Source organism: Rattus norvegicus, chromosome 3, assembly GCF_021556685.1.
Source record: "Rattus norvegicus strain SHRSP/BbbUtx chromosome 3, alternate assembly SHRSP_T2T, whole genome shotgun sequence".
Classification (NCBI taxonomy): Eukaryota; Metazoa; Chordata; class Mammalia; order Rodentia; family Muridae; genus Rattus; species Rattus norvegicus.
This window is the reverse complement of record NC_141536.1, coordinates 135347893-135364276: the sequence shown is the minus strand read 5'-3', so window position 1 is coordinate 135364276 and position 16384 is coordinate 135347893. Positions and strand designations below refer to the sequence as shown.

Sequence of the window (16384 nt, the reverse complement as noted above, 5' to 3'; positions counted from 1 at the left end):
CAACTATGCTATACAGTGAGACACCATATCTAAATAAATTATAATATGCATTCATAAATTCAGATGACAAATGACAAACTAAGAAAGTTAATTGTCACAAGAATCCTTTTTTAACTTGAAAGTACATGTAGATTTGAAAAATAAGACACAAACAGCCTGTAAGGTCACGGGGAGGATAAATATAATGATTTATAGTAAAAGAAATACTGATGTCTTATTTAAATACTGAAAGTGACTTGGGCTCTCACTCATGGTCAAAGGAATGCAAGCAATGCCCACTCTGACAGTCTATTTCCTGTTACCCAGCCTGGCGGTGTAACAGCTGAATAGCTGATTAGGGATTTGGACATGGTAACTTCATAGGGAGTTTGGCAGGACTGTGAAAAATTTAACAGCCAATGCTTTCAACCACTAATATTTCCATGATACTCTGTTCATCCTGTGGCATGTTTGATTTTGCAGGATACATTAGGAGAAATTTTTGCCTCCGGGGTAGGAGAAGAGTCTAGAATGCTCTTAATTCCTTATCACTTGCATCATCCAAAGCTTTGTAAAACACAAAGCAATTCGTTAAATCTGATTGGTCCTTACTGTTGTCCTACATGCCCTTCCTCTCATTCTCATTTTTACTCTCTCTCCCTCTCTCCTTCTCTCTCTCTCTCTCTCTCTCTCTCTCTCTCTCTCTCTCTCTCTCTCTCTCTCTCTTCCTCTTTCCCTTGTTTCTTTGGGGAAACAGTGTTTCCCAGGCTAGGGTCAAACTCACAAAATAGCCAAGAACGTAAACTTCTGATTCTCCTGCATTTACCTCCCAAGTTCGAGGATTATGGGTATGTTGTATGTGGTGCTGGGGAGTCAACACAGAGCTTCATGCATGCACTCTAAGTATATTATTAACTGAGTTGTGCCCCAGCCAGACCATTTCCACTCAGATTTGTTAGGTAGTAAGACCTGCTGTGATGAGAAATACGTCTTCAATAAGTGATAGGTTGTGTTTTTGACCTATGTTGTTTCATGTTATGGATTGTTTTAAATTTCTCTGTGTGAATGACTTGTTCCCCCAAAGAAGTTTTGAGCAATGTGAGTCTTGTATATTGTCCTTCTTTATCCTAGAATAATGTGTGATCCTTCTTTTTCAGAGCAGATGCTATTTTGGTTGTCTCTCATAACCAAACAGGCTGAATGAACACAATATTCTATTGCTTTTTCTATTGTGGGGTAAATAACTTTCCCTGCGCTACTGATCACAAGTATAATGAGACATAAGCCAGAGGTATTAGAGTGGTGGACTAGCTATCACTAGAAACCCTTAACCTTCCCTGTGAGATTATTACAATGAAGAAAAATGCACTTCACTACTGGCCTTGACTATGTCACTTAATTCAGTCAATGAGCAAACATCATGTATAGAGAGCCCTCAGAAACCTGTGCGCAGGGGATGATGTCGTTCAGCTGAATCAGGGACTCAGAGGAAGACCAGCCAGCCAGCCACAACAGAACAGAATGAAAAAGAAGATTGGGCTGACTTGTTAGAAGCAGTGGTTTGGAAACCAGCAGCTGTTTTTGTTTGCATGTGGGATGAGTGGGGGTCAGGACCCCTGGCTGCTGGCTTGTCTATGTGCTATTCTTGTAGCCCTATGCCTTGGATACTGGTCCCTGAAAGCAGCAAGAACACGCTGAAAAAGACCTCTAGCCACTCTTGCTCAGACTGAAAGCACCTTCAGGTCTTTTCTGGATGCTACCCTTGGCACCTCTAGTGTCTACACTTACCTCTGGAGTCAAAAGTGTAACCCTCTTTTAAAAAGCGGATGGAATAGAAGGTCAGTGTTAAAAGCAAGCTTTTCTCACCAAGTCTCTATGCCCTATGACTCATGCAAGAATGGCTCCCCTCACATTCCTGAGATGCCCCTGTGCTGGAACAGGACGGACGTGTTCTTGTGAACTTTCTTATCAGAAGCGTGTGTAATCAATGTCTCTACATTTGAAAAGGCACACATCACCTCCTGCCCTTCAGAACTTCCCACCCACTCACCATTTCCCTTTACTTCCACAGTCTTCACGTCACGGTTTGTGGAAAGCCACAGGAAACCCACCCTCTCTGAATAAGGCTTTCACTTCATCCTGTACACTCACCCTGCTGAGCTGTGTCCTAGGAACAAGAGTCACAGACATGCTTGCCAGAGCACGGGACCATCTCCCTGCTGTCAGCTCCTATTTATTTCTGCTCTCCTCCTAATCCCTGTGCTTTGCACACATGGCAATATAGGAGAACCCGGGCCTGCTCACACATTCTCATAGCAGATGCACACATGGAAAACTGGATGTGGGTTGTGTGTCTACTCAGAGATCTAGGAGAGGAAGGCTGCAGTTTCCTACTACTGTCCCAGTTTGTTTTGTTTTGTTTTGTTTTTTTCTGACTTTCATGTCTCTGCTAACTCATCAGTCCCCCAAGTCAGTGTTCTACCCTGTATGTTCAATTCTTTCCTGCCTCTAGGAAGCTAATGTAGATTAGTTCCTAGAATCCAGAGCAGCCCTAGGGGAGAAGCTTGGACAATTTTTCAGAAGCTGAAGCACAGTGCAGCAGCCACCATTCCATTACTAACCTTGGTTTCTGGACCCTTCACAACCAGCCATCTGGGGCTAGGTTTCCTATAGTTCTCTTACCTGCTTTCAGATATTCCCATTCAGATATATCCAGACACTCCAACCCAAACTGCTGAAAACTTCTCTCTCATGGTTGGTTTTAATTGTCTTCTTGACACAACCTAGAATCACCTGGGAAGGGAGTCTCAGTGAGGATTTGTCTAGAATCGGTGGATCTGGGGAAGATTTTCAAAGATGGCTTAGCTGAGGCCCGAAGACTCACCTGAATGTGGGTGGCATCATTTCTTGGACTGGGCCCTAGAATGAATGATGAGGAGAAAGCAGGCTAAACATGGGCATTCATCGTTCTCTGCTCTTGACTGTGGATGCGATGTGACCAGTTGATTCAAGTCCCTGTTCCCTCCTTGTAATATTAGAATTGTGACCAAATAGATGCTAGTTTCTTTAAATTGTTTTCTTCCCCTTCAGGATATTTTGTCACAGCAACAAGAAACAAAATTAAGATGCTACTTCACCACACATTAATACAAATAGCAAGCCCCAAAGAGACAACTTCAATGGGTATTGCATACCTACCCAACACCTCTCCACATCTGTCCATGCGGGAGACTCTACCTCAGAACAACCCAAGATCACATCTGGCTACTGTAACTGCCTTCTTTCTACCCTCCCATACATACACTCTGATCCACTATTTCACACATAGCACAAAAATGATCTCTTCAAATCAGGCCACTACTAAAGTAAGTACTAACCAGCTCCCCTCTGCTCATAGATGATGATGATGATGATGATGATGATGATGATGGTGGTGGTGGTGGTGGTGGTGGTGGTGGTGGTGGTGATGATGAAGATGACGATGACGACGACAACAATGACAATGACAATGACAATGATGGTGATGATTTGTCAGCCTTCTGGTCACACCGGAGTCTCGTGTTCTGATCCTCAGTCTCACTTTTCCCTTTCCTAGTGACCACTCATACATATGGTTCTAATCTCAGTTAAATTCCCCATTCCCCAGACACGTCTTAAACCCTTGTACTGCAGGAAGGTTTTGTGCCTCTCTGGTATCTTATACTAATTCGCAGATCACTTCTTATACTTCAGTACAAGATCCAGTCTGTCCCAGCCTCCACTGTGGACCATGCCTATAAAGAATGAGTTCAAACCAAAGGCCCAGCAGTTTAGGCTATGCCATCGTAACTTCCTAATGACTCAGACTGCCAGGTGTGGTGGAACACATCTGTAACTCCACTACCTGAAAGGCTAAGAAGGAACCTATAAAAAAATTTCTAAAACCCCAAAATCAAACACCCAGATAGGCATGCTGGGAGCCATCATTAACGGAGGTAGTAGTTTGAGATACAAGACTTCTGTCCAGCAGGACTAGAAGAGCCAAGACCCACATTCCCTGCGGGAGGGAAGGAAGTATGTGTGATCACAGGTGTCAGGGTGGTCTCCAGGTTTAAGATCCACCTCCTCATCAAGGGGTTGTTTCTGCCTGAAAGTCAGCTCTAGCTTTGGGTGGGAGGGAGAGCTGGGTGCTAACCTGGCAATGACCCTGAGGTACACAGTAGATGGACTGTATTTTTCCCTGTACAAATATTCTGGGAAGTCATTAAAGCAGCATGTAGTGTTGACTAAGAGTTTAACAAGAGCCAGGTATTTCCTTCACTTCTTGAATAGGGCACCCCTTTTAAACTTAACCTTTCACTGAGGGACTCCACTGGGGGGGTCCTTTTACTGCTTCCTCTTCAGATTCCTGCTTTATCATATTACACTTCCCAAAGGCTGGGACATGTGTCCTTAGGGGACTACTCTGTCTCTGTGAGGCCTCTGAAGTCTGCAGTTGAATTTATGAACCATCCCCTAATGACTTCTAGCGAATAATAGCACATTGTCTCTCCCTCTCCAAACAGCGCATGCCCTGAGTGTGCGCTAAGAGTCCTTGGTGGCTGCTGCTGAGACACACTGTAGCTCATCATTTCCTTTCATCCTCTTCTCTTTCAAGTTCCCATTTTCAGTGAAGCATCATTGGAAGTTCTCTGAAATTCTCCAAGCCCATAGAAATAGGCCTTATCCTCTGCCATACTTTTTTTTAAATTTTTTTTATCTTTCTTAACTTGAGTATTTCTTATTTACATTTCGATTGCTATCCCCTTCCCAGTTTCTGGGCCAACATCCCCCTAACCTCCCCTTCCCTTCTACATGGGTGTTCCCCTCCTCAGCCTCCCCCCATTGCCGCCCTCCCCCAACAATCACATTCACTGGGGGCTCAGTCTTGGCAGGACCCAGGGCTTCCCCTTCCACTGGTGCTCTTACTAGGATATTCATTGCTACCTATGGGGTCAGAGTCCAGGGTCAGTCCATGTATAGTCTTTAGGTAGTGGCTTAGTCCCTGGAAGCTCTGGTTGCTTGGCATTGTTGTACATATGGGGTCTCGAGCCCCTTCAAGCTCTTCCAGTCCTTTCTAAGATTCCTTCAACGGGGGTCCCGTTCTCAGTTCAGTGGTTTGCTGCTGGCATTCGCCTCTGTATTTGCTGTATTCTGGCTGTGCCTCTCAGGAGAGATCTACATCCGGTTCCTGTTGGCCTGCACTTCTTTGCTTCATCTATCTAATTATATTCACCATCTTATCTAATTGGGTGGCTGTATATATATGGGCCACATGTGGTCTGCCATACTTTTGTAAAGCCTTCTGCAAGCTTTAAGAAATGAAAGAAAGCCACTTTCCCTGTGCCCCACACAGCCGGTATGGAACCATTCTGCAGATCACCACTGGACTGTGACCTTGCTGCATCCTAGTTGTTGTTGATGATGATGATGATGATGATGCTTCTGATGCTGCTGCTGCTGCTACTACTACTATTTCTTTTTTGAAACAGGGTCTCACTGTGTAACTCTGGCTGGCATGAAACTCATAGTAATCCCTCTGCCTTTGCCTCTCAAATTAATATTTAATATTAACTCTAATGAGTTGAACATGTGTGCCACCACATCTGACCTACTTTGCCACCTCTTGAAGTGTTCTTTTTCGGAGATCACTTCCATCTCAGTTCTTAGAGAAAGGTTCTAGCCTCACAAAACATTGGGAAGAAAGAATTTTACCCCTGAGTTTTGTTCAATCAGAAATGTACTAAGGCTGGATCTTCTATTTGATGCCAGAGAATGTAATGCTACAATGATGTATAGATTCCCCTCTTGCCTGCAATCAGTCATAATTTTTCTGGGTCGTGGAAGGTCATGACCGAGAAAGGAAGAGTCACAACATGAACTTAGGAAAGTCTGGGCCCTCAGACATAACATGCATACACAACCACCAGGCTGCTGTTTGCTGATGGCACAATGCAGCCTAATACCACCTACAGCATGACATACATCATAATACCATCTACAGAATGACACACCTACAGCATGACATACATCATAATACCACCTACAGCATGACACACCTACAGTATAACATACATCATAATACAATCTACAGAATGACGCCATTTTCAGCATAAAACACTGCCATATTTTTTAAAAAGCACACTGATAGCATGACACATAGTGTGACACACTACATTATGATACCACCTACAGCATAAAACACCTACTATATGACATACCTACAACATGGTACCATCCACAGTGACACACACACACACACACACACACACACACACACACACACACACAGGATGACGCCATCTACAACAGTCTCCTCGTAACAGCACATGTACAGCAAGAGTCTACCAACTCATTAAATGAAACAATGTGCACTATACAATGGGCCCCTGTACCATCCCATTTCTATCACCACAGCAAAATACCTGAAGGTGAAGAGCTGTAAGGGAAGAGTTTGGTTAGCTCGTAGCTCATATGGTTGAGACATGGCACTGGCATTGGCTTGGCTCTAGCTGTTATGGTAATGGCATGAGAATATATGAAAGGAAGAGAGCATTCCCAAACAAGGAACCAGAAAATAACACAGGAGTCAAGATCAATCTTATAACAAGCCACTCTTAGGAGAAGTAAGGTAGGATCCTACAAAAATCGTCTTAGTCTTCCTAGAGTTGCACCTCTGGAGATGGAGGTAAGGATGGCTCCCTCTAGGCTTCTTAGAGTCTATTGTATCTCCTGATATTCCCACACCAAAGACCACACCTCTAACAGGTGCTTTAGAAGGACAAATCTTATTTGAAACACAGCAGTGCCCAGCCAAGGGCAGCTACTTTGAATGTCGCTTATGCAGTTGTCTGGGTACAAAGAGGCAGTTGCTTTGTCTCTGTGTTTATTTGCTCACAGTTGTATATCTTTCTGACAATGTCTGAATACTACATCATGTCTGAAAACTGCAGCACTCTAGAACTCGTTAGCAGAGTATGCCCAACAGGAAAGCAAGAACTCAAAGGGTTCTCGCTCCTTCTCTTTGTTGCTGGATGCTTCATTGGTCATGGTTAAGTACCTCATTCTGCATTAGGAGACATCAAATATGTTTTTTTTTGAGGACCTGGCCATTTCCCAGACAGAGGAAGTCTATGGGGTGAGACCAGGTATCATTTTTTCACACTCATTTTTATTCAGTGCTTCTTCCTTCTTTTTCTTTCATCTCAAATGTAGTGCTGACCACTTTCTGAGTACGTTGGGTTCAGGATGAGGTTCTCTAGAAACCTGCTTGGCAGTGAATACCTCTTCTCTTTCAAAAATTGGGACCTTTGGAATCCGACACTTGAATTAAGGTTTTCCCCTTGGGCCTGCTTCTTGGAAATGTCACTCTATCTTACCCTTGGCTAATCTGGACTTCCTCTATACCAGACATGCCAATCACATTGATGCCAGATTAGCCTTCCCAGCTGAACCTGCCTCCTTTAGTCCAATACTCCAGGCCATGCAGAAATGTTGAGTCTGTAGGACTTGGCTCTGAACTAATGTCCTGGAGCATTTTTCCTAAGTTTTGTTTTCCCTTAAATGGCCCTGATTTGCGGTGCCCGCAGTGAAGTGTGTGCCCAATCAGATTGTTGACCACAGCACTTTGTAGATTAACACATTTTAGCCTTTTATCTTGTAATGGTTTTTGTCAATGTCAGTCTTGGCACTGTGACTTGCTTGGTGGATAGAACAGGGGTTCAGGTCACATGCCAGCTGTAAGCTGGGGCTCTGAGAGGTACACTGTCTCTGCCAGCTATGCTCAAACTCCTACTGGCTGTTATGACAAAAACCTTATCAAGCAGCTGCTGTCCTTCTAGCCTGAACCCTAGAAGGAGGGGATCTACAGGTTTGACTTCAACAGGCACTAAAATCAGTTCCAACCCAGTTCATTCCAGCCTTGACCTGACATACTTCAAATCTATGAACACACAAATAAAATTATCTACGTAGAAGCCACTGAGATTGTGGGTTGACTTGTGGGGAAAAGTGACCAGAATGTGAGGCAGTCAGAACTTAGGCCTGCATGCACATGTCACATGCCCTGTGACATTTTAGAAAGTTAAACACTTTCATGTCACCAGAATAGAAAATGACAATGCTTACTCTACACTTCATAGAGGAATGTCGCTGATTCTGTGAAAGTTCAGAGGAGAGGCTCAACTTCCTTTGGTTGCCTCCCTTGGCTCTTCTACTTTCATTCTTTAGTACTTTTGGCATGCGGGATTGGGAAACACCCTGAGGAGCCTTTCTTGCATGTGGATTTCAAAAGACATGAACCTCTTTGATGACCTGCAACACGTGGGATCTGGTCCACCCTGATCTGGCTCCACATCAGAGATGCTTAGAGAGTGTTTCCTTCCATGATTGTGGTGAAATCCACATCACAGAAAATTTGCAGTCTCAAGCATTATTTTAGTGTACAGACCAGGGCATTAATAGATCAGGCTTCTGCTGTGTACCCAAACCTCTGCTCATCAAGCCTCTGCTCATTTTGGAACTTGACCCCTTGAGCAACACTCCTCTTCCCTCAACCTATGGAAACTATCAGCAGCCTGGATTCAGTCTAATTTGATTCAGTCTAGTTTTTATGTGTTTGTTCGTTCATTTGTTTGTCTGTTTGTTTTCCTCAGTACTTATGCTTTGGGGATCATATCTATGACACCACTGCCAAATCCAGTGTCCTACAACCATCTCTTTATGTTTCTAAGAGTCTATAGTTTTGCATCTTGTGCCTATGTATTTGAGCTAACATTTTGAGCCAACATTTTTGTACAGTAGAAGACTCCAAGTACGGTTTCTTTTTTTAATGTGGATATCCAGTTTCTCAGTAACATTTGTTGAGAAAAAGAAACATTCAAATTCCTAGTTTCTCATCCTGACCTTTCTCTTATGGTTAAAACTTGATATGTTGACCTGTTGCCTTGACTTGACTTCTGCTAAAGGATGTCCTCTATCAAGCACCTGAAGCCCTAGTCTTGAGGACATTCTCCTCTCTGGGACATGCTACTCCCATATCCAGGGGAAGCTGGCAGCAACAAGGAGTTAATGTTCCAGATATGGACAGCTGATACTCAGCCAATGATGGATGGGGTGAGGAAAACTCCCAAACTTTTCATCTTCCCAAGCTGAGTCCTCCACCACCTTCCATAATTTCCCAGCAGAAACAAGCTCCAGTTAATACTGCTCACTGTGTTATCTCATTGCCCCATTTGCTCCATGCTTTAGCAATACTTCCAAGCATCAAGGCATTTGCACTTGGGCCCTAGCCATCTCAGGCTCTGGTTCAGAGAATAGAACTGTACAAAAAAAACCACTCATGTAGTCAGTGTAGTAATATGGCTCCACCAAGAGTCACCCCCTGCCATGGCTGGGGAGTATAATAACTCTGTGGCAGAATGGCAGTTCCTGGACAGCATGGATAAGTCCCTGGTATATATGTTTGTTAATTTTCTTGAATAAATTGAATAATTTCTTGAGACACAATAACATGATGTGATAGTTGGTTGACATTTTCAGGCTCCCATAATCTAAAAGTACCTGAGAAAGAAATCCCAGAGAGGGATTGTCTTGATTATGTAAGCTACGTCTGTAGGGTATCGACTTAATTAATGGGGGAAATCCATTCAATGTGGATGGCACCATTCCCTGGACAAGAGATCCTGATATATGTAAGACTAGAGAAAGTGAACTGAGCACTAGAATACATACATTAGCTCACTGTTCTCTGCTCTTGGCTGTGGATATGTGACCAGCTGCTTCAAGTTCCTGACACTTTGACTTCCAGGCAATGATGGACTATGTGTAACTTAGAATTATGAGCCTTTTTCCCCTAAGTTGTTCTTGTTGGGATATTTTATCACAGCGACTGGGAAGGAAACTAAGACATCTGGGGTCCTACTATGAAAAGTTGCTATGAGACTTAGAGGAGATACAGAATCCTGGCTCTCAGTAAGCATTCCATGAGTGCTATGAACTGTTCCTCTGAACCCTCATTACACAACACACTACTCTTTCATTAGGCTCACGGGCTACCAGAGAGCCTTCCAACAGTAATGCACCTACAGTAAGGAGATGGTTTGCTTCACACATTTTTAAAGACACTGAAATTTCTTTTAAAATGAATTATGCAATCAGACACACTGTAATATTAACTCAGAAGGGGCCTATTGAAGACAGGCTTGTTCCCTACAAGGTGGAAGAAAAGTCCAAGGAGAAAGCATGACACTACCCCCTCAAGGCATCTTCCTTTTCTCTGCTATAACCACCCCCATTTCCTTCTACCATAATTTCCCTTCTGTTGGAGATGAGGAGACATCCGTGTTCCATGTTCCTCCCACGTTCTGCTCAGTGCAGACCTTTGCTGTGAGCATGTCATTCAGAAGGTTCTCACTGTTTCCACATTCTATCCAACACTGTTTGTACCATTACATATATGTACATGCATGTTTTATGTGCATGTGTAAGTATGTGTAAAGCAATGTGGTTGTATTCATATGACTATGAGTTTATAAGATGAAAACACAAAGAAGTGGCTCTTTTTTTCTCTTCCTTTGTTTGTTTATAGCAGTTGGTGCCCATACAAAGATTTACTTGGATTAAAACCATTTTGCATAGCACAAACGGTTAATCCATCTCTCTTTGCTTATGTGTGAGATTTTCCTCAGTTTCAGATAATGAAAAAGAAAACCCAATGTTATCATGGACTCTAGGTTAAATTAGTCCTGCTCTTCTGATACTTCAAAGTTCAGGATAGTTCATCCAGCACAGGAAAACACGGAGCACAGCAAAGAATCTCACTGCCAAAAGTAAAGGGCACCAGGACAAAATGGGGCTGGTTGCCCAACACGGTTGGGCTAAACCCTGGCTGGACAACAATGTAGAAGCTAAGCCCTGTCTCTTCTTCTTTGTCCCTCTGAGCACATCAGTCCTTCTAGGCTCAGACTCTGAATCCAGAATGTGAGCTCCTGCAGTTTATCTGGGAATGACTCAGGGAGCCTGTTAGGGCAAAAGAGTCAATATAGGGTGTAGGCAACTGACCTCAGTCCCACCTACATTTCTGGAAGGTGATAAGGCACTAGAACTCTGGCCACCTAAGGGTCCTGAAAATGCACTGTGCAGGCACAACTCCTGCTTATCTTCCACTGATGGATGATTAATCCAATTCACCTTTGATGGCCACACTCAGATCAAGCACACCCCTATGCCCAGAAAAGCACCCCACCACCACCACCAAACAGGAACTCTCCTATATAAGCAGACATGCCTATGATGTGTGCAGAAGCAATGAGTGTCTGGCACATGGGAAGGAGCAGTCAGTTTAAGCTAGAGGCACTCTCGTCCATCCCTCCTCTGTCTTTCCTTGATGAAACCTTTGCCACTTCTACCCTGTAACATCTTCTTTTATTGTATGGAAGTGGTTACAAGCATGTTTTTATTTGTGTGTGGGTGTTTGCCGGTGTTTATCTGTGTATATGCATGCTTATGTGTATATCTGTACATATTTACATTTGCCACCACTTTGGTAATTATGAATTTTCCAGCATTATTTGTAGACAGCAGTGACAAAGTAACACCAAGGTGAGAGTGCCGGATACAAGGCTGGCACATGTTTCCGGTGAAGGATGAGATAGCAAGTGTTTTAGGTTTTCTAGGCCATTGATTTCCTATTGTAACCATCCACGGCTGGCTTTGTAGCCAGAAAGCAACCACACCAAGGTGCAGTCCTCTCGGCGAGGTTACTTTGGCACAGAGATTGCCATTTGTGGTCTAGATGGTAAGCCATAAACTCCCCTGTTATTAATTTTCTTCCATCATAGCCCTTCATCCATGCCCTGAAAGGATGCCAAGTTCAGGATTTAGACACGTCAGCTCTAACACACATGTGAAAAGCTCCACCTGGGTGCCGTCAGCATCCTAAGATAAATGAGAGTGCCTGCTTGCATTTCCTATATCTTTCATTATACTGCAGATGTTCGTAGAATCTAAAACTATTATTTCAGATACAACAAATCTCTCTCTTTAACCAACAAATGTCCTCTCTCTCTCTTTCTTAATCTGCTATGTAACAATTCTTTATCCTAATCTCCTTTCTTTTGTCCAGCCATGCTCTCCTTTGTACAAGTGAAAATAAACCATCCACTGGCTAACAGCCTAGTGCTGAGTCCCCAGGGCTGTTTATTCAGAGCTACTCAGCTATGCGCCAGATCAGCAGCTGCCCAACATATTCTAAGTACCTAACCACACACTCACCTTTTCTCCACCTTCCCCAATTCCCTCTTTCTCCCTGCACACTTTGTCAGACTGGCTGATTACCTGACATCAGATTTTGCATCACTGTTCTCACCAAGCCCCGAGGCCTGATTTGTCTTCAGAGTCTGAGTTTTTAAATAACATGAAGCCCAAAGGCAAGTTTGTATTCAAGCTCTGTCTGTAAACAAGGCAGAGACCAGTACTTTTTGCTGGTTGCTGGAGGGCTGCCTAGGAAGGTTGCATTTCAAACCATTAATATAAAGCCAGAAACTGCCAGATTTGAGGCACTCACATCTGTTGTTTTCAAAATGAGTTCATGCTAGTTATAAATCAGATTTATGCTAACACTTCTTTGGGGGACAAGGTAGAGCATACGATGTGCTTACCCCTGTCTCCATATATATACTTCTGTCTGCTGGGAGGAGAAACTCCATCTTTAAGATGCTCGGGGGAATTTGGGAGATTACCTTCAGAGGACATGTCCCGGATGATGACAAACTCAAATCCTGCCCCAGGGGATCTAGAATCCTGAAACAAGATGGCTGCTGAAATGAGAAGCAGAATCGACAATAACAGCAAAATGTCACTGCACCGCTCATGCCTACACAGCGGTATTTGCTTTTCTGCCCTCTATTTTCTCTTTCTGCCATCCCTGAGCCTTCATCTTTCTCAGAGATCCATCTAGACAGCTCATCAGCTCTCTGGCTCCTGCTGCCCTTCTTGGCTCTGTTGGAGAGGGATTCTTCACTCATCAATTCCAAGTTTGTTCCTAGACTCTCTCCTTGGCAGTTTCCTGTTTACAGCTGGGACTGTGCACTGGTTACTACTGTCAAGGGAAATTCTTCAGCTTCTCTGAGTAAAGCAGACAGATCTACTCGCCCTACAGATCCCCCATCCCATAACCAACCTGTAGCCTATAGGTACCTCATCTGACCCTGGATTCAAAATGACCCCTGAAAGCAACACTTACTTGGCTAATTAATGTTACCTCTAACCCAGCAATTTCAAATAAGCCCTTTATTTTACTCATGATTTGGGGATTGGGAATTTAGGAAGAAAATGACTGGGAATTCTTTATTTAGATTTACTCAAGTAATTGACATCAGACATCTGCCAGGGATTCAATCTTCTAATTTCTCAATGAGCTAGTTATTAGATACCTAACATCTAGGACCTGTTGTATGGTCTGCCTTCCCATTCCTAGAGGCTAGTTCCTATAAACCATCTCCAGGGACAAGTCTGCAAAAGATGTGATCCGAAGGCCAAAGGCCAAAGAAGCTGCAAGATGAACTCCCTCCACATCATATATACATATACACTACAAGGGATCCAGTGAGCTTGTCGGATTCAAAGAACACACAGACCACACCCCTCGATGGAGGGAAGTATGTCTAAGACTTGTTCTTTGTTTATTCCACTGCAAGGCCAGAACTATATTCTAAACCATTGAGCAACTTGCAGGAACCAGATGAACTGGAACCTGTCAGGTCTATGGTGGCTTCTCCTGGAGAATGGATGGAAGGTATCAGGACCCTCTTGAAGACATGGCTTGTGGTGGTAAGCTGGGGAAGATGGTCCCACAAAAGGTATAAGCTCAGGGTCTGCTTCTTCCACTGTCTGTGTGACCAGAGCAAGTGACATGGCTTCTTTAATCTCTAGTTTCTTCATCCAAAAAATTTGGAGTGATGCCATAAACCAGTTGATTGTGGAGATGAAATGGGGGCTAATGGACAGGAAACAGAGAAGAGGAATAACATTTGAAATGTAAGTAAAGAAATATAGCTAATAAAATATTTAAAAAAAGAAATGGGACCATGAAGAAATGTATGGAATAATACTACAGAGCAATTCCTACAATATATTTCTAAATCAATTAATATTACACTGACTAAACAGATGTAATCTCAAAAGGGGGCATTAAATCTGCTAAGAAGATTACTAAGATCTCTGCCTGACCAGACTTCCTTACTAGCATCTTGGCCTTACCAGGGGAAGGATATCCCTCCTGCTCCATTCTTCTTCTCTGTATCTCCATTTCTATCTTCCCCCTTTACTTCTCTCCCACTCTCTTGATTGTGCCCATGCCAATTCTAATTTGGGGAATCCTCTGGGAAGTCATAGGTCATGTCTGCTGCTGTATCACCCCGTGGTGTCTATACCAAGCACCAAGTTTTTCTCAGTGCTAAGAGGGCATTCTGAGTATTCTGGTTCTCTTGAGGTTGAAAGGCTGGGTGATTGCATCTCGGTGCGGATTCCCACTAGACAGAGATGGCTTTCAACTTTCACCCTAAGGACATATGAATATGTCTGGCACCTCTACATGTATTCATTCCCCCTGCTTCTTTGGAAAAGTACTGTGACATTATTGTGCTAGGATTTTAGGCTACTGGATTCCCTGTGTCTGTATCTTAACATCCAACACAGGTGTGGCCCAGTACCTGTGACATATTTCATCATCTCAGTCTCTGTCTGTAGTTGAAGATGTAGGACTTAAGTTACTCTGCTTCACCAGGATTTCAAGCTGGCTCTCCCTACACACCCAATCCTAAGTAGCCTGTTCCCTCCACAGCACTCCACAGCTGCATCTACCATGCCCTACAAAGAGCTACTATCAAGAGTCAAGTGGCCCAGGGTCCAAACAAACACCTGTTGTTCAGGTGGCCTGTCATCAGGCCTGCTTTCCAGACTCTATTAAGTCCACCCTCAGGGCTGGTGGCTTAAGCAGAGTCAGAGTCCCATGACAGTCAGGAAAAAAAACCCTCTTGTCATCTACCAGTACATAATACCTGTTTGAATTTTGAATTTGTATCCTTCAGGCATGCAAGATGCATTTTACTTTTGAAAATGACCTGAAACTTACATTATGAAGGCACTTCAGCTGTGGTTACTTTGCCTTGTACTGTCTCGAGTGCAGAACACCTGTCAATAAGTGTTATACAGACTAAATCCTTTACTCAATCATGTTAAATCCTCAGGATATTAGCCTTCTTCCTTGCTTTAAAAACAAACTTCTTAGTCCATTACTACCCTTTACACTGCACTGAGCATCTCAGTATTCCTCACAGCACTAACCTTTTCTGGTACAATCCTCATTGCTGACACTTAGCAGGAACTTAGGCCAAGAGCTAGCTTGAACAGAGTTCCTTCTTTCCCACACTGTGCAAATGCCTATGGTAGCCCATTGAGATACTCCTTCTTTGGTACAAAGAGAGTTCTTACTTGGGGCTGGTGAAATAATAAAATGCCATTAAAAATACCAGAGGACCAAAGTTTCTAGCATCTATGTCAATATACAGTTGCCTGTAATTCTAGCTCCAGGGGATCTGGCAATCTTTTCTGATGCCAAAGGACACCTGCACACATGTGGTACATACACACACACACACACACACACACACACACACACACACAAACAAACACAAACGCACACACAAAAAAGGGGGGGAAATAAACATAAATGGTTTCTAAGCAAAGCCCCACTAAGTAGGGGAGAAGCTTCCAAGCTCTCCAGTTTCCAGAGCTGTGTGTGTACCATGTTGTTTCAAAAGAAGAACACTGGACCTCCAGCAGCCTAGAACCCACAGTCAAATCTGCACACAGATCCCACGTAAATCCAAAGAGCCAGACTTAGACACAGTAGGGCAGGAAGGGACAGAGTTTGTCACAGTGTTGTGACAAAGTTTCATAGACCTGTCACACAGTAGAAGAGCCCCGAGCATCTCTGTTCAGTTTCTATAATGCATGCTTTAATGTTTCTTCTCTTTCTTTTTAAAAACCTAATTAATCCACTTATTTAAGACGGAGTCCCATCTGGCTTAGGATGGCCTTGAACTTGTGATCCTCCCGCCTTTATGTCCCAAATGCTGGAATTAGAATAGACCTACACCACTATATCCAGTTCATGGCTTGTTCTGATCAAACCAGTGTTTCCCAAGTGCTAGGCAAGTACTCTACTAACTGAGCTACATCCACAGCCTGGGCTTTGATGTCCTGAAGGAACCCATTGTATAAACAACACTATTAGAGTGTGTGTCCTATAGGAACAGCATTGTCCTTTAGACTAGCATCCACGTGACCAGAGACTATGCACTGGACTCTGAAGCAATGTTAGGAA

General features: G+C 43.5%; 1 long non-coding RNA gene across 3 annotated transcripts in view; it reads right to left on the bottom strand.

Moving 5' to 3' along the window:
- LOC120101462 (uncharacterized) overlaps positions 1 to 16384 on the bottom strand; it is a 314162-nt gene that overhangs the window by 252375 nt on the left and 45403 nt on the right. The window contains exon 3 of one of the 3 annotated variants that reach the window (XR_015684676.1): positions 12738 to 13993. The exons of the other annotated variants lie outside the window; for them this stretch is intronic. This is a non-coding gene — a long non-coding RNA (uncharacterized LOC120101462). The remainder of the gene's footprint in view (positions 1 to 12737; positions 13994 to 16384) is intronic. 3 annotated transcript variants of the gene reach the window in all.